Genomic DNA, 25536 nt, shown 5'->3' with positions numbered 1-25536 from the left:
CCTAGTCGTAAGCCCACCAGGAGACGGCAATGCCATCTCGGACATGGCATTCACTATTATTTCATGACTCCGTCATTCCACTGAATGATGTGACTGCAATAAAAATCACATTTCCTAGTAGTTTTGGTTACGGTACTGCTGGTCCCACCTGAGGAATCACAGTTCCTTTTTTGTGGCACAAGTAGCATTACTCAACTATCCACAGCACTTTACAGACATTGTCATCATGGTCCTCAGTGGGGATCACAATCTAAATTATATATGTTTCTAAGTGTGGGAAGAATCCCACGCAAACACTTTAGGGGTAAGTCCATTGTTTGACAAAATATAGCAGGATTTTGTATTGCTCCCGAAAGATGGTATAAATCCATGGTCTTGACCGTGGTCTGTTTCTATAAGGATGGCTCTAAAAGGATAACTGCAGAAATATGTCAGAAATGAGTCAGAAGTGAACAGAAGGTACGACTAACCACTGTTAATAAATGTACTAAATTTATTTCCCTTTCCGCCACACTTACTCATCATGCTGACATACGCTCTAACAGTTTTGGCTCCATTACTCCTCACTCTCCTTTGCTATCCCCAAACCCCAGCACCCTTTAGCCAAGTAATAATCTCTCCTTCCCTCCTGCCTCCCCATCTGACCTCCTCCGCTGACTTGCTCCTTAACCTCAGATCTCTCATAATAAAACACAAAACAAGCCGCCCACTCTCCTCCCACCTGCTCTGCCTTTCTCTGCTTCTCACTGCTGGCAACATATCTCTCAATCCTGGACCCCCACAGCTCATACCTCCCATTATTACCTCCTTCTATCACTCCCAACCCAACATAAACCCCTGAAATCTTGCCCTCCTCAAATCTGTGCCCTTGATGTCCACCACCCTGCTCCCTCTCTCTGGATCACTCTGGAATGCCCGCTCCGTCTGCCATAAACTGCATGTGATTCACAACCTCTTTACCTCTCATAATCTTTCACTCCTGGGCCTCACTGAAACATGGCTGACTCCCTCTGACACAGCCTCTCCTGCTGCGCTATGTTATGGCGGCCTCCACTTCACCCACACTCCTCGCCCTGGCAACAGATATGGTGGAGGAGTGGGCCTTCTCCTTTCTTCCAACTACCTTTAACCCAATTCCACCTCTACCCTCCCTTATCCTCCCCTCTTTTGAAGTCCACTCTGTCCGCATCTACTCTCCCTCCAGCCTCCAACTAGCCGTCATATACCGACCTCCGGGCCCAACCACTGCCTTTATTGACCATTTCTCCACCTGGCTCCTTCATTTTCTGTCTGCTAACATTCCCACCATCATCATGGGTGACTCCAACATCCCCATTGACACCCACCAGTCAGCAGCCTCCAAACTCCTGTCCCTTATTTCATCTTTTGGACTTACTCAGTGGTCATCCTCAGCCACCCACACAGACCGACATACATTAGACCTGGTCTTCACCTGTTTCTGCTCCCTATCTAACTTCACAACCTCCCCTCTCCCTCTGTCTGAACACCATCTACTCACTTTCTCATCACTGTGCTCCACACCTGTCACCCATGTTCAGCAACATGTGCCCCAACGCAGAAACCTTGCACATCTAGACCCTCGCACACTCTCTCACTCTACGTATTCAGCCACTGTCCTCCATAGCTTCACTCCACGACACAGACACTGCCACTAGTTTCTACAATGCCACTCTGTCATCAGCCATCGACTCGTTCGCCCTTGTCATGCATAGCAGAGTGCGATGAATTAACAGACAACCCTGTCACAATAACATCACTAAAAAGCTTCGGCAAGTATCCAGAATTGCAGAACGGCGTTGGAAGAAAACGCATTCACAAGATGATTTCACTGCACTCAAACAAGCAACACTCACATTCAACCCCTTTGTATGCCAGACCAATGCCTTAACCCTATAACCCCTCTCCAAAATCACTGAAGGACAGCTTGCTCAACTCTCCTAATCACACCTCACCACTTGTGCACTTGACCCCATCCCACCTCCTCCCCAACCTCACCACTACACTAATCCCATCCCTACCCCATCTCTTCAACCTATCACTAACTTCTGGTACCTTCCCCTCTGCTTTCAAACATGCCACAATCACATCTATTCTCAAAAAGCCTTCCCTTGACCTGAGCGCTAGGTCCAGCTACCGCCCCATATCTTTGCTCCCATTTGCTCCCAAACTACTTGAGCAGCACGTCCATGCTGAACTTTCCTCTCACCTTGCATCTAACTCTCTCTTCGACAAACTACAATCTGGCTTCCTTCCCCGCCATTCCACTGAGACTGCCCTGACCAAACTTACGAACGACTTACAGTCAAAGCTAACAGACAATTCTCTATACTCCTTCTTCTAGACCTGTCCTCTGCCTTCGACACAGTTGACAACTGCTTCCTACTACAGATCCTCTCTTCCTTTGGTGTCAAAGACCTTGCCCTATCCTGGATCTCCTCATACCTCACCAACTGCACATTTAGCGTTTCCTACTCCCATACTAACTCTTCATCTCGCCCCTCTCTGTTGGTGCCCCTCAAGGCTCTGTCCTTGGACCCCTGTTGTGAATTAGACTTCTTGGCTCCCTCTGGTGGTTATTAGTGATATGACTCTGGGATTTTCTTTCCTCAGTTTGCACCCACCTGGGTCGTTAGTCCAGGGGTGTTGCTATATAAACCTCCTGGATCCTTAGTCCAGTGCCTGGCATCGTTGTAATCAGATCCTTTTTGTTTGCTCCTATCTGCTGGTCCTGGTTCGTGCAAAATTAAGCTAAGTCCTGCTTCTTTGTTTTTTGGGTTATTTGCTTGCTCTCATTTTTGTCCAGCTTGTACTAAATGTGATTCCTGACCTTGCTGGAAGCTCTAGGGGGCTGGTGTTCTCCCCCCGGGCCGTTAGACGGTTCGGGGGTTCTTGAATATCCAGCGTGGATATTTTTGATAGGGTTTTTGCTGACCATATAAGTTATCTTACTATATTCTGCTATTAGCTAGTGGGCCTCTCTTTGCTAAATACCTAGCTCATCCTTACGTTTGTCTTTTCCTCTTACCTCACCGTTATTATTTGTTGGGGGCTTGTATCCAACTTTTGGGGTCTTTTCTCTGGAGGCAAGAAAGGTCTTTCTTTTCCCTTCTAGGGTTAGTTAGTTCTCCGGCTGGCGCGAGACGTCTAGAACCAACGTAGGTACGTTCCCCGGCTACTGTTATTTGTGGTGCTAGGATTAGATATATGGTTAGATCAGTTACCACTGCCCTATGAGCTGGTTTTTGTGTTTTGCAGACTTAGAAACTATTTCTGAGACCCTCTGCCATTGGGGTCATAACAGACCCCTACTCTTTTCAATCTATACCCTTGGCCTGCAACAACTCATAAAGTTCTATGGCTTCCTGTACCATCTATATGCCAATGACACTCAGATCTACTTATCTGGCCCAGATGTCACCTCTCTGCTCTCCAGAATCCCAGAGTGTCTATCAGCCATATCCTCCTCCTTCTCCTCTCGCTTCCTCAAACTCAGTGTGGACAAAACCAAACTAATTATCTTTCCTCCATCTCGCACACCTTCCCTACCTGATCTATCTATAACAATAAATGAATTCACACTTTCCCCCGTCCCGGTAATCCGCTGCCTCGGAATGACCCTTGACTCTGCCCTGTCCTTTAAACCCCACATCCAAGCTCTCGCCACCTCCTGTATCCTCTAGCTTAAAAATATTTCCAGAATCCGTCCTGTCCTCAACCCTCACTCTACCAAAATGCTTGTGCATGCCCTAATCACCTCCTGCCTCGACTACTGCAACATCCTCCTACCTTCTAACACTCTCGCACCCCTCCAGTCCGTCCTTAACTCTGCTTCCCGACTAATTAATCTCTCTCTTCGCTACACTCCTGCTTCCCCTCTTTGCAAATCCCTTCACTGGCTCCCAATTTCTCAGCATATCCAGTTTAAACTACTAACACTGACCTGCAAAGCCATCCATAACCTTTCTCCTCCGTATATTTCCAAACTAATCTCTCAGTATCTTCCCTCACGTAATCTCTGGTCCTCCCAAGACCTCCTTCCTTCCTCCATTCTTATTCGCTCCTCACTCAATCGCCTCCAAGACTTCTTCGGAATATTCCCCATCATCTGGAATTCTGTGCCCTAACACGTCCGGTTATCCACCACATTTGGATCTTTCAAATGGAACCTGAAAACCCATCTCTTCAAAGAAGCTTACAACCTGCAATGACCACACGACCACCTCAACACCATTGGAGCTACTGCAACCCCCGACCTACTGTCTCCTTCCCCATAATCCTGAAGAATGTAAGTCCGCAAGGGCAGGGTCATCTCCCCTCTGTATCAGTCTCTCATTGTAAGTTTTGTTTACTGTAAGTGATATTTGTATTTTGATGTAACACCGTCTCATGTACAGCACCATGGAATTAATGGTGCTATGTAAATAAATATAATAATAATTTGGAGCAGAAAAACACCAGAAAATTCCAGAAGATAAAATAAGTGACAAATCACAAATGATGACGCACGTCCCATGTCTTGAAGGGTCAAGAGTTATTTTGGTGGCAGGAGGGTATTAGGCCGGTGTTTGTTTTTTGTTATGGCCGATCAGTAATTATGCCGCTAATACTACAATGTCACCTATTCCATAGGGCGCTAATACAATTTTTTTTTATTTGCTCTTCTCTGGCCCATGGCAGAAAAAAGATTCCTCACCCTTGGTGTAAGCCCAGCCTCAACATTTCAGGTTGGTGGTGTGTACTCGTCCTCATCATTGTAGGCTGGTCATGTGTACTCGTCCTCATCATTTCAGGCTTGTCATGTGGACTCGTCCTCATCATTTCAGGCTGGTCATGTGTACTTCTCATCATTTCAGGCTGGTCATGTGGACTCGTTCTCATCATTTCAAGCTGGTCATGTGTACTCGTCCTCATCATTTCAGGTTGGTGGTGTGTACTCATCTTCATCATTTCAGGCTGGTTGTGTGGACTCGTCCACATCATTTCAGGCTGATGGTGTGAACTCGTCCTCATCATTTCAGGCTCGTGGTGTGGTCTCATCCTCATCATTTCAGGCTGGTTGTGTGGACTCATCCTCATCATTTCAGGCAGGTGGTGTGGACTCGTCCTCATCATTTCAGGCTGGTCATGTGTACTCGTCCTCATCATTAGGCTGGTCATGGGGACTAATCCTCATCATTTCAGGCTGGTGGTGTGGGCTCGTGCTCATCATTTCAGGTTGGTCATGTGAACTCATCCTCATCATTTCAGGCTGATGGTGAGCACTCGTCCTCATAATTTCAGGCTGGTGGTGTGGACTCGTCCTCATCATTTCAGGCTGATTATGTGGACTCGTCCTCATCATTTCAGGATGGTGGTTTGTACTCATCCTCATCATTTCAGGCTGGTCATGTGTACTCGTCCTCATCATTTCAGACTGGTGATATGGACCCATCCTCATCATTTCAGGCTGGTGATATGGATCTATCCTCATCATTTCAAGCTTGTGGTGTGGATACTAGAAAACTTTTTGACAGTGAGGGTGATCAATGAGTGGAACAGGCTGCCATGAGAAGTGGTGAGTTCTCCTTTAATGGAAGTCTTCAAACAGAGGCTGGACAGACATTTGTCTGGGATGGTTTAGTGAATCCTGCATTGAGCAGGGGGTTGGACACAATGACCCTGGAGGTCCCTTCCAACTCTAACGTTTAATGATTCTATGACCCATCCTCATAATCTCTGACAGTTGGTGGGGACCCATACTCATCATTTCAGGCTGGTGATGTGGACCCATCCTAATCATTTCAGACAGTTGGTGGGGAGCCATTCTCAAAATCTCAGGATGCTAATGTGGACCTATTAACATGTCATGCTGATGGTGTAGACCAATCCTCATCACTTAAAAGGAACTTGTCAGTGTATTCATGTTGCCAGAACTATGAGCAGCATGAATCAAACACTGACTGCATTATTGCAGTCTTGTACATTTTACTTTGAAACTCTGCAATCGAGGCTACGCATCTCAGCTGACTAGTCCAAAGCAGGTCCCAGGTAGTTTCTCCATGACCTACTCCCTTAGACTGACAGTTCTTTTCCTACACACAAATGTAGCGCCCCCACTGCCGCAGGGCCGAGGGGTACCCGGTACCGGGCCTCTGAGTCTCTGCGCTGGGATTGTCACGGTGGCTAGACCCGGCCCGTGACCCTGCTGAGGGGCGCCCAATAATAGGTGTGGAAAGCGGTGGTAGTGCGGTGGAGTGCCGGTCGCAGTAAATAACGAGGACACCAGGTTGCAGTCTCTTTACCTCTTTACTGAAGGCTCAGGATCCTCGGTCCGGAATACGGTTAACCGGGCTGCGCAAGTCCGGCCGGTCCGATGGCACCTCCAGAGTTCCCTGTGCAGGTGGAAATCTGTGCCTACCTTCTAGCGCTTGTGTGTTGTGGTCCTCCCCTGCTGTGCTTACGGGATAGTTCCCACAACTGTTGTGTCTGTTTCTGAAGTTCCCTCACAACTCGATTCTGATGTTCTTCTTCGTCCCCCAGATTGTATGGTTAGGACGCACCCGTATGACGGGTAAGCTCGGAGTTCTTCCGGGACCCTAGAGTCGCCCCTCTCCTAATGTTGCCCCCTATGTCTTCGTAGGTGATTTGTGTGAGACAGCCCGCCTATAACTGACTGTCCTGCCGTAGGTTTGAAGTATTGCTTGGAGCCTAGTACTTCCTCGGCGTTCCGGCCACCGGCTGCGCGCCTCAGTAGGATGTTGCCTCGTCTTACAGCACGACTCCTACTGGTATTTCTCCTTGTTGCGTTGATCTCGTTTCTCACTCAGCACAATAAACCTCGCTTCTTGTCCTTTCTTAGGGCACCGCCGCTATCTCGTGCAGGCGCGGTCCCATAACGTTCTCTCTGTTCACTAGGCCTCTGTCAGGATCCCACCCCTGACAATGACCCCCCTGAGTCTCTCCCTGCAACACCCTCTGCCACAGGATGTTGCCTGTTCGATTCCCAGTCAGCTTCTTCCTAACTTCCTATCCAACCCCCAGTTTTACCAGATTGTGAGGAGTGGCCTAATACATAGCACCCTTAGCTCCCCCTGGAGGCCAGACTGTGAAGTGTATTGGTGTCTGTGATACCTGGTCAGGTGAACTCCTTCAGTGCCATCAGACGTACCATAGCACCCCTTAGCGGTGGAGCATCAGTACTGCAACGACCAGGACTCTGGGGCGCTGCACTCCCCCCCGGTTAAATCCAGTACTCCTGGACTGGGAAGAAAACAACAATACATGTCAGCAAAAAGACATACAATTTTGAAATGCAATAATAATAAGCAACTTTGAACAGAGCTTCCCTTTATGGGAGGTGAGGACACTTGAACGTTACAAACATGGTTAAATACTTTAAATAACATACTATAAATAACCTTTCTGACCCAACCGGGTATTCTACTAAGTGCAAATTTTTGAACAATAATTTAACATTGCCTTTAAGGACGTACACACTGAATCCACTAAAGACCTTCTTATAAAACACTATAAGGCTAATCAACTTTTCTTCATTTTCCATCTTTACATCTGCAGGACCCCCTGTCTATCTGCCCCAGGCCTACTGCCTCTCGTTCTGTTGCAGGACCGCCCCTTTCCGCCCGGGCCTACTGCCTTTCTGCTACTATACACAGTATAGAAAGTATCATCCATCTCTCAGTTCAGGATCACCGAGCCATCTCTGTATGGCTCCTAGGAGGACTCACCAACTAACCCCGTACGGGTTCACTTCCTGTCCTCATTCTCTAACACATTATTAAACATTCCTTACAATTAACTAGCTAACTACATATAACTGCTACATGTCAGCATTATTACTTCTTCTGTTAAAGTATCATCATTCTCTAAGTGTTATCGATGAACGTCCCCTTTAAGAAGGGACCAAGTCTCTATGAGGTAGTGCAACTTCTCAAGCTGCAAGTCCGTATGCAGTAAGGACTCTGGTGCTGTTTCCAGGAACAGTTTCTTCGCAAAGAGTCCTTTCTTTTGTAAAACCAGTAGAGGGCACCTTTAAGAAGGTGCAAACTATTTACAAGGAGTTTGTAATCATGCAGTGTTCATGATCCAGCAGTTCTTTCAACAATGATAAAACAGGAAACAAAAGCAAAAGCAGAGGAAGGGATCCCGGGTAAACAAAGGGATCCCTTTAAGAGTTACCCTGATCTGGTTGTAGCAGCAAGAAGACAAACAGTTAACTATTTACATTTTATAAGGCATCTAGAGCTTCATAGTAAGTTGCAAGACATCAGCCGATGGTGGACACCTCGACCGTTCAGGCTTCGGCCCCTGGTCTGCGGCTGATGTAGTGTCAGTGTCAATGGTTGGTCTCTCGGGTGCAGTTAGGTCACCCGGTGTCTGGATTCGAAGGCTAACCCTGGCTGCAAGCTCGGTAGCCGCAACAAGGCGTACAGTGGCGATAGTAACAAGATCTGTCAAGCCCGGACCGGTCATAATCGGGGCAACAGGTGACACCCCCCCCAGGCCCACATCGCTGGACGTTCCGAGCGCACCATCCTTGCGCACTCCGGTGGCGGGTGTAGGTCACCTGATCTGTTATGATCCTAGTGGCTGAGGATCACAAAACGGACTAGCTAAGTTTATGAACATTGACACGAGCTCTAGGGAGGTGGTAATTGGACTGACCGCAAACCTGATCCTAACCAAAACACACTAAAGGCAGCCAGTGAACGTGCCTAAATTCCTGGACGTCTCGACGCAGCCTGAGAAACTATCTACTCCTGGAGGGAAAGTAACACCTCACTTGCCTCAAGAGAAATCACCCCAAAGATATAGGAAGCCCCCAACAAATAATAACGGTGAGGTAAGGGGAAAACACAAACGTAGAAATGAAAACAGATTAAGCAAATGAGGCCCGCTAATACTAGATAGCAGAAGACAGATAGGGAACTGTGCGGTCAGTAAAAAAACCCTATGCAAAATATCCACGCTGAGAATACAAGAACCCCCACACCAACTAACGGTGTGAGGGGAGAAACTCAGCCCCCTAGAGCTACCAGCAAGCAAGGAAATCACATATTAGCAAGATGGACAAAAATAAACCAAGAAACATGTGACCACTGATGGTCAAAAAATGAACCAAGCAAAACTTAGCTTCTCTTGAAGAGACTGATAATGAAGGACTGCAGGAGAGCTCCAAAATAGCACTGAAGACATTGACAGCAGGCAACAACTGAGAGTCCAGGTGAACTAAATAGGAAACCAGCTAAGAGATAACGAGACAGCTGATCCTGCCTCAGACCTGCAGAATGACAAAAAGAACCACCAGAGGGAGCCCAAAGACAGCACTCACACAGTACCAGTTGTGACCACAAGAGGGAGCCCAAAAACAGAGTTCACAACAGTACCCCCCCTTTAGGAGGGGTCACCGAACCCTCATCAAAACCCCCAGGGCGATCAGGATGAGCCACATGGAAGGCATGAACCAAATCGGCCGCATGAACATCAGAGGCGACAACCCAGGAATTATCCTCCTGACCATAGCCCTTCCACTTAACCAAATACTGAAGCCTCCGTCTAGAAATACGAGAATCCAAGATCTTCTCCACCACGTACTCCAATTCGCCCTCAACCAGCACCGGAGCAGGGGGTTCAACAGAAGGAACTACAGGCACCACATACCTCCGCAACAAAGACCTATGGAACACGTTATGAATGGCAAACGACGCTGGGAGGTCCAAACGAAATGACACCGGGTTAAGGATTTCCAAAATCTTATAAGGACCGATGAAGCGAGGCTTGAATTTAGGAGAGGAAACCTTCATAGGAACATACCGAGAAGACAGCCATACCAAATCCCCAACAAGAAGTCGGGGACCCACACCTCGACGGCGGTTGGCAAAGCGCTGAGCCTTCTCCTGTGACAACTTCAAATTGTCCACCACATGGTTCCAAATCTGCTGCAACCTATCCACCACAGAATCCACCCCAGGACAGTCAGAAGGCTCAACCTGACCCGAGGAAAAACGAGGATGAAAACCAGAATTGCAGAAAAAAGGCGAAACCAAAGTAGCAGAACTAGCCCGATTATTAAGGGCAAACTCGGCCAATGGCAAAAAAGTCACCCAATCATCCTGATCAGCAGAAACAAAACATCTTAAATAAGTTTCCAAGGTCTGATTAGTTCGCTCGGTTTGACCATTCGTCTGAGGATGGAAGGCCGACGAAAAAGACAAATCAATGCCCATCTTAGCACAAAAGATCCGCCAAAATCTGGACACAAACTGGGATCCTCTGTCAGACACAATATTTTCAGGGATGCCGTGCAAGCGAACCAGATTCTGAAAAAATAGAGGAACCAAATCGGAGGAGGAAGGCAACTTAGGCAAGGGCACCAAATGGACCATTTTGGAAAAACGATCACACACCACCCAGATGACAGACATTCTCTGAGAGACTGGAAGATCCGAAATAAAATCCATGGAAATGTGCGTCCAAGGCCTCTTCGGGACAGGCAAAGGCAAAAGCAAACCGCTGGCACGAGAACAGCAAGGCTTAGCCCGAGCACAAATCCCACAGGACTGCACAAAGGAACGCACATCCCGCGACAAGGAAGGCCACCAGAAGGACCTAGCCACCAAATCTCTGGTACCAAAAATCCCAGGATGTCCTGCCAACACCGAAGAATGAACCTCGGAAATAACTCTGCTGGTCCATCTATCTGGGACAAACAGTCTCTCTGGTGGGCAACGGTCCGGTCTATCCGCCTGAAATTTCTGCAGCACTCGTCGCAAATCTGGGGAAATGGCAGACAAAATCACTCCCTCTCTGAGGATACCAGCCGGCTCCGAAACTCCCGGAGAGTCAGGCACAAAAGTCCTAGAAAGAGCATCAGCTTTCACGTTCTTCGAACCAGGCAGGTACGAGACCACGAAATCGAAACGGGAGAAAAACAACGACCAACGAGCCTGTCTAGGATTCAGCCGCTTGGCAGACTCGAGATAAATCAGATTTTTGTGATCAGTTAAGACCACTACACGATGCTTAGCTCCCTCAAGCCAATGTCGCCACTCCTCAAATGCCCACTTCATAGCCAACAACTCCCGATTACCAACATCATAATTTCGCTCGGCAGGCGAAAACTTTCTTGAAAAGAAAGCACAAGGCTTCATCACAGAGCAATCAGAGCTTCTCTGTGACAAAACAGCCCCTGCTCCAATCTCAGAAGCATCAACCTTGACCTGAAAAGGAAGAGAGACATCAGGCTGACACAAAACTGGAGCCGAAGAAAACCGGCGCTTCAGCTCCCGAAAGGCTTCCACGGCCGCAGGAGACCAATTAGTCACATCAGAACCCTTCTTGGTCAAATCCGTCAAGGGTTTAACCACGCCAGAAAAATTAGCAATGAAGCGACGGTAAAAATTAGCAAAACCCAAGAACTTCTGAAGACTCTTAACAGATGTAGGCTGAGTCCAGTCATGAATAGCCTGGACCTTGACTGGGTCCATCTCAATAGTAGAAGGAGAAAAAATAAAACCCAAAAAGGAAACCTTCTGTACTCCGAAGAGACATTTAGAGCCCTTCACAAATAAGGCATTAGCACGCAGGACCTGAAATACCATCCTGACCTGCTTCACATGGGACTCCCAGTCCTCAGAAAAGACCAAAATGTCATCCAGATACACAATCATAAATTTATCCAGATATTCTCGGAAGATGTCATGCATGAAGGACTGGAACACAGAAGGAGCATTAGAGAGTCCAAAAGGCATCACCAAGTACTCAAAATGGCCTTCGGGCGTATTAAATGCTGTTTTCCATTCATCCCCCTGCTTAATGTGCACAAGGTTATACGCACCACGAAGATCTATCTTGGTGAACCAACTGGACCCCTTAATCCGAGCAATCAGATCAGACAATAATGGCAAAGGATACTGAAATTTGACCGTGATTTTATTTAGAAGACGATAATCTATACAAGGTCTCAGAGAACCATCCTTCTTGGCCACAAAAAAGAATCCTGCACCAAGAGGGGAGGAGGACGGCGAATATGTCCCTTCTCTAAAGACTCCTTTATATAGCTCCGCATTGCGGCATGTTCTGGTGCAGACAAATTAAAAAGTCGTCCCTTAGGGAACTTACTACCAGGAATCAAATTTATAGCACAATCACAATCCCTGTGAGGAGGCAGGGCACCGGATCTGGGCTCATCAAATACATCCTGGTAGTCCGACAAAAACTCAGGGACCTCAGAAGGAGTGGAAGAAGCAATTGATACCAAAGGAGCATCGCCATGAATATCCTGGCAACCCCAACTTGACACAGACATAGCTTTCCAATCCAGAACTGGATTATGGGCCTGCAACCATGGCAGACCCAACACGACAACATCATGCAAATTATGCAGCACAAGAAAGCGAATCACCTCCTGATGTACAGGAGTCATGCACATGGTCACTTGAGTCCAATATTGAGGCTTATTCTCAGCCAATGGTGTAGCATCAATTCCCCTCAGTGGAATAGGGAATTCCAAAGGCTCCAGGACAAAACCACAGCGCCTGGCAAATGACAAATCCATCAGATTCAGGGCAGCACCTGAATCCACAAAAGCCATAACCGAGTAGGATGACAGAGAACAAATTAAAGTAACAGACAAAATGAATTTAGGCTGTATAGTACCAATGGTGACAGGTTTAGCGATTTTTTTAACGCGCTTAGAGCATGCTGAGATAACATGAGTTGAATCACCACAGTAAAAGCACAACCCATTTTGACGTCTATGATTTTGCCGCTCAATTCTGGTCAGAACTCGGTCACATTGCATAGACTCAGGTCTCTGTTCAGAAAACACCGCCAGATGGTGCGCAGATTTGCGCTCCCGCAAACGCCTATCAATCTGAATGGCCAAAGCCATTGAGTCATTCAGACTTGCAGGAGTGGGGAACCCCACCATAACATTCTTAATGGCTTCAGAAAGACCTTCTCTGAAATTTGCAGCCAGGGCACACTCATTCCATTGAGTAAGCACCGACCATTTCCGAAATTTTTGACAATACACCTCAGCTTCATCCTGGCCCTGAGAAAGAGCCAGCAAGGCCTTTTCTGCCTGGTTCTCAAGATTAGGTTCCTCATAAAGCAGTCCAAGCGCCAGAAAAAACGCATCCACATTCAGCAATGCAGGATCTCCTGGCACCAGAGAGAAGGCCCAATCTTGAGGGTCGCCACATAACAAGGAGATAACAATTTTAACTTGCTGAGCGGAATCACCAGAGGAACGAGGTCCCAAAGATAGAAATAATTTACAATTATTCTTAAAATTCAGAAACCTAGATCTATCTCCAGAAAACAACTCAGGAATAGGTATTTTTGGCTCTGACATAGGGCTATGAACAACAAAATCCTGAATGCTTTGCACCCTTGCAGCAAGATGATCCACACTAGAAGTCAGACTCTGAATATCCATGTCTGCAGCTGAACACAAAACCACACAGACATTAAGGGGATGAGAGAAGCTGGACAGACTGCAGCAAAGATAGAGAGGAAAAAAAAAATTGTACTCAGGGCTTCTCTTATCCCACTTCTGCGATGCATTAAACACTTTTTTGGCCTGCTGTACTGTTATGATCCTAGTGGCTGAGGATCACAAAACGGACTAGCTAAGTTTATGAACATAGACACGAGCTCTAGGGAGGTGGTAACTGGACTGACCGCAAACCTGATCCTAACCAAAACACACTAAAGGCAGCCGGTGAACGTGCCTAAATTCCTGGACGTCTCGACGCAGCCTGAGAAACTATCTACTCCTGGAGGGAAAGTAAGACCTCACTTGCCTCAAGAGAAATCACCCCAAAGATATAGGAAGCCCCCAACAAATAATAACGGTGAGGTAAGGGGAAAACACAAACGTAGAAATGAAAACAGATTAAGCAAATGAGTCCCGCTAATACTAGATAGCAGAAGACAGATAGGGAACTGTGCGGTCAGTAAAAAAACCCTATGCAAAATATCCACGCTGAGAATACAAGAACCCCCACACCAACTAACGGTGTGAGGGGAGAAACTCAGCCCCCTAGAGCTACCAGCAAGCAAGGAAATCACATATTAGCAAGATGGACAAAAATAAACCAAGAAACATGTGACCACTGATGGTCAAAAAATGAACCAAGCAAAACTTAGCTTCTCTTGAAGAGACTCATAATGAAGGACTGCAGGAGAGCTCCAAAATAGCACTGAAGACATTGACAGCAGGCAACAACTGAGAGTCCAGGTGAACTAAATAGGAAACCAGCTAAGAGATAACGAGACAGCTGATCCTGCCTCAGACCTGCAGAATGACAAAAAGAACCACCAGAGGAAGCCCAAAGACAGCACTCACACAGTACCAGTTGTGACCACAAGAGGGAGCCCAAAAACAGAGTTCACAACACTGATCCCCCCTTTGCAATAGTGGGTCACCATATTGGTTGTGGCAGGGAGTCTTCACGTTATAACTGGTAACGAAGACGTCAGTCGGTAGTCCCGGTTCCTGTATGGAGCCCCAATCCCGCTTTGGGTGAAAGGCCAGCACAGTTCCCCGCTTTACCACGTCTTTCCTGCCGCACGCAGGCTTCGGGCGTTGTACTTTTGGCGCATTAGTTTGTTCTGTGTCTTTTCGATTTTTCCAATGTAGGATCAGGCATTGTTTATATTGTTCCCAGGTGAGCACAGCAAGGGTGAGGCCTTCCTCCCGAGCTCCTTCTGGCCCGGTCCAGGGGGTGTCCCACTGGAGGATCACCCCTTCTGGGCTCACATCTATGGGTTCCCCCATCGTGGTCGGTAGTGGAGGTACCAGCTTCCCCATCGTGTCGGGGTTGAGCACCACCAGCCCCGCCGAGAGGAAACAGTTATTGTTGGGGTGAGGAGCGGTCGCGGAAGCGGGATCGGTCAGGGGAGCAGGATCGGTCGGGGGAGCAGAATCGGCCGGGGGAGTAGGGGCGCTTTCCATACCTGCGCCTGATGTGATTCCACCGATGTCGATCCGTTCCGCTGACAAGGACACTGGAATCGGCTGCAGCCTGGACCGCGGCTCCTCCAAGGTGGCCTCTCGATGTGGCTCCGCTCTCCATGGCTCCGCACCTGCTGGCTCCGTGGTCGGGATAGGTAGGCTCGGCTCCGCCGCCAGTGGCTCCAAGGAGTTCAGATCCTTCAGCTGCAGTGGATGCGGGTCCGCCTCTGGTGGGTGAAGGCAAGCCGGTATCTCTTCGCCGTCGCTCGGGCACTTGCTGATCGTCATCGCTGTCCGGCATTCGGCGGCAACGCATACACCTGGCCCCGCCATTTCTCCAAGGTCGAGCTCCCTCTTCGCCTCATTCCCGCCGTTGCAAATCAGGGGGTGGTTCTCCTCTGCTTCCGGGCAGGTCATCATCTCGCAGCAGAAGTCGGAGGGGGCGGTCACTGCTTTTGGCGCCGCTTTGGTAGTCTCCTCCCATGGCACGCCCTTCTTCTTCCTCTGCGCTCCCTGTGGCGCTGCAATGGCGGCGGCTTTTGGCGGGAACTTTTAGCGGCAAGTGGCAACACACAGCCTTTGCAATAAGTCACAGTCCAGTCACAATAAATCACAGTTCCAAGGCACACATGACCTGATTCTTCAGGCTTAAGTAGATCCTGTTCGTGACGCCAAGTTGTAGCGCCCCCACTGCCGCAGGGCCGAGGGGTACCCGGTACCGGGCCTCTGAGTCTCTGCGCTGGGATTGTCACGGTGGCTAGACCCAGCCCGTGACCCTGCTGAGGGGCGCCCAATAAAGGGGTGTGGAAAGCGGTGGTAGTGCGGTGGAGTGCCGGTCGCAGTAAATAACGAGGACACCAGGTTGCAGTCTCTTTACCTCTTTACTGAAGGCTCAGGATCCTCGGTCCGGAATACGGTTAACCGGGCTGCGCAAGTCCGGCCGGTCCGATGGCACCTCCAGAGTTCCCTTTGCAGGTGGAAATCTGTGCCTACCTTCTAGCGCTTGTGTGTTGTGGTCCTCCCCTGCTGTGCTTACGGGATAGTCCCCACAACTGTTGTGTCTGTTTCTGAAGTTCCCTCACAACTCGATTCTGATGTTCTTCTTCGTCCCCCAGATTGTATGGTTAGGACGCACCCGTATGACGGGTAGGCTCGGAGTTCTTCCGGGACCCAAGAGTCGCCCCTCTCCTAATGTTGCCCCCTATGTCTTCGTAGGTGATTTGTGTGAGACAGCCCGCCTATAACTGACTGTCCTGCCGTAGGTTTGAAGTATTGCTTGGAGCCTAGTACTTCCTCGGCGTTCCGGCCACCGGCTGCACGCCTCAGTAGGATGTTGCCTCGTCTTACAGCACGACTCCTACTGGTATTTCTCCTTGTTGCGTTGATCTCGTTTCTCACTCAGCACAATAAACCTTGTCCTTTCTTAGGGCACCGCCGCTATCTCGTGCAGGCGCGGTCCCGTAATGTTCTCTCTGTTCGCTAGGTCTCTGTCAGGATCCCACCCCTGACAGTGACCCCCCTGAGTCTCTCCCCGCAACACCCTCTGCCACAGGATGTTGCCTGTTCGATTCTCAGTCAGCTTCTTCCTAACTTCCTATCCAACCCCCAGTTTTACCAGATTGTGAGGAGTGGCCTAATACATAGCACCCTTAGCTCCCCCTGGAGGCCAGACTGTGATGTGTATTGGTGTCTGTGATACCTGGTCAGGTGAACTCCTTCAGTGCCATCAGATGTACCATAGCCCCCCTTAGCGGCGGAGCATCAGTACTGCAACGACCAGGACTCTGGGGCACTGCACTAACACATAGGAAACACCTGATAGTCATGGGGAGAAGCCAGGGAGAGTCCACTGGGGACCTGCCTCGGAATAGGCCTCTTTCACACTTCTGTTTTTTACAATCAGTCACAATCCGTCAAAATGTTGAAAAGACGGATCCTGTGCAGCTTGTTAAAAACGGATGCACTGGGTCCGTTTTTTTGACGGATCCGTCGAGGCTATGTGCACACGTTGTGTATGCATCTTCGCCGTGTTTTTCCGCTGTGAAAAATCATGCACAACACAACCCATGTTAAAAATAATAAAAAATAAATAAATTTCATATTCTTACCTTCCGGCGTCCCCTGCAGCCTTCCTGTGGCCCTTGCAGCCTTCCCGATGCTTGCAATGCTGCCGGCAGCTCCCGTTCCCAGTAATGTCTTGCGAGACAATGACCTATGATGACGTAGCGGGGTCATTTCGCCAGGCATCACTGGGAACGGGAGCTGCCGGGAACATCGCGAGCATCGGGAATGCTGCGGGGGACACCGGAAAGTGAGAATATCACAATTTTTTAATTTTTTTATTATTTTTAACATTAGATCTTTTTACTATTGATGCTGCATAGGCAGCATCAATAGTAAAAAGAGAGAGAGAGCGAGAGAGAAATTGACGGGAAATTCTTCCGCGCATGCTCAGTTTCAAAAGATGGCATCAGTTGCTGGATTCCTGCTTTTGACAGTCAGCGAGGCTTCCATTATAGCCAACGACGGACAGCGCAGGATCCGTCACTGAGTGATTTTCCAACGTACACAAAAACGTTTCTATGTGCGTTGTCTCCGCCCGACGGACAGCAATTTTACGACGGATCCAGCGCACAATGGATGAAACGGAAGGCCATCCATCACAATCCGTCGCTAATACAAGTCTATGAGAAAAAAACAGATCCAGCAGAAACATTTGTTGGATCCGTTTTTTTCACAAAACGACACATTGTGATGGAAAAAGAAAGACGGAAGTGTGAAAGAGGCCATAGTCATCTGCATACTCCCCTGGCCAACTGTTCAAAGTGGTGGTGGTTGAAGGATATTGACATTGGAGTTTTTCTTTTTTTCTTACATGTATTTTGAATAAAAGGCAATAATGTCATCTGACAGCAGTGTAACCCTTATCTCTCTTCTTCAGAACTTAAGGAATATTCTAAGCTCATTTATGACCACTTGAAAGTTGAAATTGGCTTTGGTCATAAACCAGCTAAGAAGATGTTTGAGGAGGAAAGATAAGGGTTACACTGCTTTCAGATGAACTCTGCTATGCACTGTTATACCAGTGGTCGAAAATTATCTAAAGCTTTATTTTTTAACCACAAATATACAGATTAAAGTAAAAAAAAAGGCACCCAAAGGTGTTCATATCCTTTAAGTAATGGAGATATTTTTAGTCACCTCTAAAAAGCAGAGATTTCCAGAGATAATCATGTTATCCAGGTCCATCTCTCATCGAATATTGGGTGCCAGAACTCAATTACGGGACGTCACCATAGACCAGTTTCGGCGGTTTGATAACCAATCTATTTTATTGACTGACCGTCAACTTTCCAAGCTGTCACCCCCTTTGGACCTGCATCACGCACATTTTGTGGCTACAACCTCCATCTATTTGAAGCAATTCTGTGATTCTGTGATTAGACAACTGAGACCAGGAGCAGATCCAAAACATGTAGGTTCTATTTTTGGTTTTGGCCAAAATATGAGTTTGACACTTAGTTCTTACCAGATAGTGTGTCGCTCTGCATCACGTGTCCTCCTAAGTTCGACTTTGGCTCTGCTCGAGAGAAAAATTTCAACAAATGGAGAAAATAAGTACAAAGTATTCTGAAATTTGACCTAAATTAGAGCTACATCTGCAATTGAATGATAATTGGGGTATTTGGGTGATTATACTATGGATTGTACTATGGTACATAAACCTCCGAGTGGTATGCAGCCATATTGTGGCACCCACAGACTTCACTGGTGATCTACTGTACAGCTAGGTTCAGAAGAAACTATTTTCGGTCAGTGGGCACATCAGTCCACCCACCAACAGCAAACTGACCAATGTAAGTCAATGTGCTTCTGCATATTAGTAAATTTATACCCGGGCTGAAGGTCCATGAGGAAAGCAACATTTTCATCTCTTTTGCGGATAGTGACACCCACGCGTTTCAAGCACCTTGTAGTGTATTGAATGCTTTTTTGATGGTGTCGTGTTAGACATGGTGGATTTTACGATGTAATCTCATGATGTTAATTACTTATACGTAAAGACACCGGAAATAAATGGTATCTGATGATGTTCTCAGTAGTATGTTTTTATGGACCCTAACAAAGACCTCAAGCCTGAGGTAGAAACACTCAATAAAGTTGTTTTGTTAGTCACAAGAGGATCTGTGGATTTTAAGCCACCAAGGTCCCACAAAACCACAACGTCTGTACAACGCCCCTTATTCTTGAGTCCTACAACCTTTTCCATTATTTTGATGTTTCTAAACTTGATGTTGGGAATTTGGACCTTGAGATTGGGCAGCAGGAGTCGCAGTTGAGATTGGGCAGCAGGAGTCGCAGTTGGGATTGGGCAGCAGGAGTCGCAGTTTAGATTGGGCAGCAGGAGTCGCAGTTTAGATTGGGCAGCAGGAGTCGCAGTTGGGATTGGGCAGCAGGAGTAGCAGTTGGGATTGGGCAGCAGGAGTCACAGTTTAGATTGGGCAGCAGGAGTAGCAGTTGAGATTGGGCAGCCGGAGTCGCAGTTGGGATTGGGCAGCAGGAGTCACAGTTGAAATTGGGCAGCAGGAGTTGCAGTTGGGATTGGGCAGCAGGAGTCACAGTTGGGATTGGGCAGCAGGAGTCACAGTTGGGATTGGGCAGCAGGAGTCACAGTTGGGATTGGGCAGCAGGAGTCGCAGTTGGGATTGGGCAGCAGGAGTCGCAATTGAGATTGGACAGCAGGAGTCGAAGTTGGGATTGGACAGCAGGAATCGCAGAAGTGGTATTCCATACATATCAGGCAATCTATCGTGTTGTACTCTGAGCGCAACGGAAACAGGTGAGCAGTGAATTTTTCCCTCCCTACATTTGGATTGTTGACCCATGCCTTCTTCACCCATCCATGATGCAGACAAACAAAATTTGCAGATGAGTCTGATCCATGAAATCACACCTATGTGTGAACTCGGCCTACCCCTGATTTATACAAAATCCAGCAATAAAAAAAGCTGGCGCCATGCTCCTTTGGATGTTGTATTACGCTTTTCCCCTGCAGAATCATTACTCCTAAGAGAGGATAATCAGTAACGCAGCCCGTTACCATACAGTAGTGCTTAAGCCACCGCAGCCCATAGCCACAGGGACTATGCAGTCTGCTCAGCCGGCGTGACTTCTCATTCTTTCCTAGTGGCACCAGATCCTGATCCTTCAAGCACTTTGTGATTAGTGAACTCTGTCCTTCCTGTTGAACTTAAGGGGAACCTGTCTTGCTGAACACACTGTCTGATCTGCACACTGTAAAGAAGCCAAGGAGCTGATCAGATTCATATACAGCTTTCTGGGACAAAAATGAAGTATTTTACTAGTAAATAGTGATGAGCGCGTGTGCTCGTTACTCGGGACGCGGGCGCCGCAGGGACGCATGCGGCTCAAAACGCAAGTGCGACGCATGTCCATGCGCCCCCATGTTAAATATAGGGGCGCATGACGCATGCGGCGACGCTGCGGCGCCCGACGCTGCGGCGCCGACCGCAAATGTGAACGTAGCCTAACAGCCGCAAATCACGCAGCTGCTGCGACTCAAACATAATCTCTGAGCTCACCAAAATACTAAGAGACCACTCGGGAAATCTCAAGTATTGAGCATACTCGCCCATCATTACTAGTAAATTATTCAATTAACAACTCATTCTAGGGTTAGGAGTCCAGACCCACAATATCCGTTTGTTCTTATTCCCTATATCCTTCTTGCCCTTGGAGTACACAGGATTTAAAAGGTGATAGGTTCTCTTTGGAGCCCCAAAAAAGTTCAAGGGACTCATTCATTATTTTTTTTTGCACCTGTTTTTGTCTACTTTTTAGTGTTTTTCACCAGTTTTTTCTTTTTTACTGTTTTTATTGTGACAAATTTTTCTTTTATTTACGACTTTTTTGGTTTATTTTTGTTTTTTTTAAACATGGTTTTTGTTTTTTAGATGTTTACGGCCGAATCAACAATTTCGACTTTTAAAAAAAGTCTCAACATTTTTGTGCAAATCAACTCCAGTCCCCTGCGGCAAGATTTTTTTTGCACTGCAGAAATTTTTAAGCAAATGTTAGAGATGCTTGTGACATTTTAACAGAACATGCGATTTGTTTTGCTTTAAAAGGGCACAAAAAAAGGTTAAAGAAAAAAGCAAAGCGCACTTTAATATTCATGAACCCCCATGCGCCATTTGGAACAATTAGGTGCAAAAACGTTAATGAATACCCCAAAACAAGGAGTAAAAGTGACTTGAAAATATGTAAATTGGGCCCCAGTGTTTATTATTTTACATATATTATCCACTTCTTTAACTAATGGCCCTTTATAATTAGCTTAGAATTGGTGAATGTTGAGGGCGGCACATCGCCTGGTGTGAACGTGAAATGTGATGCTAGCAATATGCAGAGGTGGCCGGTAACCTAAGCAATGAGCAGTAAACTAAAGTATTAAAAATCCTTCATTATTGAGAACAAAAAGCATTGAAAAGTTGTTAGTTTTTACAAGCACTTAGCAATTTGACCCATTTAAAAACTTCAAAAGCAATCTTTCAGGATGATTTCACCAGCAGTAGGGCTGCATAGGTCTTAAAACAACAATAAAAATGATACCGGTCTTGTAGTAATCCGATGTTCCAGCGCTGAGAAATCAAGCTTTGAAGCCACATGTAAATTAGCTTGGAAGTGCTTTGGGGGCGTGTCTATGACTCAGTGCACATTGACACGCCTCTCCAATGCACTTCCAGGCTAACTTGCATGTGGCTTCAAAGTTTGATTTCTCAGCGCTGGAACATCGGATTACTACAAGACCGGTATCATTTTTATTGTTGTTTTAAGACCTATACAGCCGTACCACTGGCGTCAGTAGTGAAGTTTCCCTTTTATACCACCTCTTTAACAGCATTTCTAAATTAGCAGCATTTTTGCATCAAAATACACAACATTTTCCCTCGATTTATCAACTGTAGATTCTCAGCAGCGGATATGTTATCATTGAGAGAGGAGAGAATGACAGGTTACATGGGGAAAGTGAGAACGCCACCTGTGCTGCTGTCTGACCTCTTGCTCTTTTTCCGAGGGCTGTTTTTTCTCCCCTTCCCTATCCCATACACTTGTTTCCCTTCCCGGAGCGCAGACCATACAGGACGCACTGCACTTCCTCTCCCAGTGTATGGGACAATGAGGAGGAGATATCAGGGTAAAGGGAGGAAACAAGGAAAGTAAATAGACATGATGGTAACCATGGACCAAAGCATGGGAAATGGAGCCACATTGCTTCAGTTATACTTCAGCTACTATATGATCGGCATGTTTTTTTCTGCACACTTCATGTACAACATTAGTTCTATGGAGGAAGTGACTTGATGACCACTTTTCATTTCTGACATATCCAGATTATGTAAAAAAAAATCTAAAAATTAAAAACAGGAGATCTAGTCGTCAGCAGTAATTTGTGGGAGAACCCAGAAGAAAGTGTTTAATTTCCCTTCAGCGCCCGTCATAGGGGAAATTAAAGGGGTTTATGCGGGCTTGAGGTACCCGCTGTATGTGACTGTAGATTGGCTCTATTCTCAGATTGAGTGGGCGGTCATGTGCATTTTGACTATCACAGGTGCAAGTCCCCTAAGGGGACTAAACACTCAAATTAAAAAAAATGTTTTTTAAAAAATATAAACACAGTAAAAAATGAGTATTCATTTAAAAACACCCCTTATTACCAATTTTAAAATAAAGAAAAAAAAATAAAAAAAATAAAAATTGGTGTTGCCACATACTTTCAAGTATAATCTATGAAAATATAAAATTAATTAACCTGTACGATTAAATAAAAAAATTAAAAAGCCAGAATTGCATTTTTTTTTTACCAATATAAATGCCAGCTCTGCAACCAAAAAACAAACACTGCTCCATTGACAATAAAAAAATAAAATAAATGTAGAGTTGTCAAAAAATGTCGACTCAAATTTATATTTACATTTCTACAAATTTACAAATTATTTTTCTACACATAAATAAAAGAAAAGCAACTATATAAGTTTGGTATTTCTATAATCACACTAACCTGGGAAATCATTTTTCCAAGTGTTTTGTACAATTTAATCAACCCCCCCCCCCCCAACAAAAAAAAAAAACTATGCTGCAATTGCAGTTTTTTACCATTCAGCCACACGTAGAATCTTTTGTAGTACATTGTGAATTTTGTTATTCAGAACTACAACTCATCCCAAAAAAAAACCAAGCCCTCGTACAGCTATGTTGGCAGAAAAAATAAGACAGGTATGGCTCTTGGGGAACAAGATGAAGAGCAAAAACGAAAATTGGGAGGGAGGGATTAAATAAGACTAAAAAGAGTATAAATGAGGTGAAAAAAAAAGATACAGTTCTAAAATATTAAAACTATATGGAGAAAAATAATGGGCAGCATGTCTTAATCCCCGAATTCAGGTGCTTCATTCATCCACCCTGCCCCTGGGGTATAGCATCCAGCCCCGCGGTGTATAACATCCGGCTCCTCCTGCATTGTGCCCCCTGTAAAGTTTAGTGGCATATGGATAATACTATGGGCATGTTTTTTAGGGTTCAAGTGGAGGGAAATCTTAATACTTCAGCACAAGACAAAGCAAGTGTGATCAGGTGCAAGCTGCTATGACTGCATAATACACAAACAAAAGCATGCAGCAGCACTCTGTAAGCGCTGAGATGTATGCAAACACTGATTATAGGATATTTGGACTGCTTTACTGCTATATAAAATATACGTAAATAAATTAAAGCACTTAATGTACAAATTGGCCAATTCGAGAGAGCCCACCAGCCACAACAAGGTGACCCTTCTTTGATGGGACCAGAAACTGAATATTTATCAGTCATGCCTTTCCTTGGCTAAAAGCCTTCAAATATAAAGGGCAGGAAGGATCCAGCACTAATTAAACACAGCCTTATTATTGTTATGGGGACCGTATATCCGTGCTATATGTATATATTGATACACATATTGTATATACATATATATATATATATATATATATATATATATATATATATATATAAAAGAAACATCTATATCTATATAGCTATCTCTATATTTCTAGATAGATATGTAGATAGATATATTTTATATATATATATATATATATATATATATATATATATATATATATATATGATATAACATTGCCTTATATACACTGATGTACAGCCCCGATAACAGTCCTATTATGTAAACTGAAATGAGATAAAACACAATTTCCTATTTCATACATTATTTTTTCGGGATTTTTCCAGTATAGGGTTACAGCAGTACATGAAGCCTGTGTCCATGCATGCTGATGGGTTACACGTGGCCATAACACATTTCTGCCCCTTATCTCCGCACACCACGGGGCGCCCCACCCAAGCAGGTCACATGTCCTGTAAAACTATCATCTCAGCCCATCTGTGGAATCCTTACATGACAAATACATTAAAAAAAATAATAAATAAAAAAAATTATATCTTAAGTACGATAAACAGTAACATGTAATCAGATTATTGTGCCCAAAAAAAAAAGTGACCTTAAAAGGCTAAAACGAAGCTTCCTTAAGACACAAGGGGTTAATTATTTGGGTTATGCACACCTTTGCTGTACATTGTAATATTTGCTGTGGACCTCTATGTTACAAACCCTATGGTAGTGGATTGGGGGGGTTAATAATATAGGCAGGAATCCGGCGATGAATAATTAATATGGAATAAAGTCACAATTTCCATCCATCAATAAAAGAAAACTGTGCACAGGGGTTAGATACAGAGAGGAGAAACAGGGCTAAAGGCTTACAAATATATCTCTCATTTGCGGCAATGGGGAGGTCATCTATGTATCTCTCGCACTTTATGTTGTCACATTTGCTTCCCCCCGAACACACTTATAAGACAGATCTGACATTATATATCGATTTACTCTATTTTTTTTCCAATCACACGCTTATACGCATATATATGTATCATACATGTTCTTGTGCATTAGTATTAATACCCTATGATAAATATAATTTCTACTCGTCCTTTATTAATATTTGCAGTCTCAATGATTTAGCATGATATCCTCCTATTCCAAGAATCCCTGCGCACCCCCCTGTAGAAATATAGACCCCATCCCACCTGCAGTCCTCTGTGGTTTCCTGTCCTTGTAGCCCACCCCGTCCTCCCAAGCATGGTGCACCTTAGTCAAGTGGTTTGATGTCTCTTGCAGGTGCAGTCTCTTTGTAGGGTCTGGTCTGTGCTTGCAGATATCCAGGCAGTGTCTCAGCGCCCCTCCCTGTACTCAGAAGCTGTGAACATTCTGCACAGAACCACCGTCCTGTCCAGGGAGGGGATTCACGAGGAGCATGGTGTGTCCCGTCAGATTAAGGGGAAAGAATGGCAAGCTTCGGAAATTTTCATGGCGATGGCATTGAAGAAAGTGCAACAGATGTGTGAGAAAGGAAGAGAGAAAGAGAAAGCGGCGGAGGTCAGCGGAGAGAATTCGATGGAGAGAGGCGAGATAACGGGAGGGA

At 45.9% G+C, this 25536-nt stretch overlaps 1 protein-coding gene across 1 annotated transcript in view; it reads right to left on the bottom strand.

Moving 5' to 3' along the window:
* The window catches only part of DMTN (dematin actin binding protein), a 61188-nt gene that overhangs the window by 20336 nt on the left and 15316 nt on the right, over nt 1–25536 (bottom strand). Inside the window, exon 2 of the mRNA XM_077262140.1 lies at nt 18510–18560. The gene's annotated coding sequence lies outside the window, so the exon portion shown is untranslated. The remainder of the gene's footprint in view (nt 1–18509; nt 18561–25536) is intronic.

The sequence above is a fragment of the Ranitomeya variabilis genome, chromosome 5 (assembly GCF_051348905.1).
Source record: "Ranitomeya variabilis isolate aRanVar5 chromosome 5, aRanVar5.hap1, whole genome shotgun sequence".
In the NCBI taxonomy this organism is placed as follows: domain Eukaryota; kingdom Metazoa; phylum Chordata; class Amphibia; order Anura; family Dendrobatidae; genus Ranitomeya; species Ranitomeya variabilis.
This window is presented reverse-complemented; position numbering and strand designations above follow the sequence as displayed.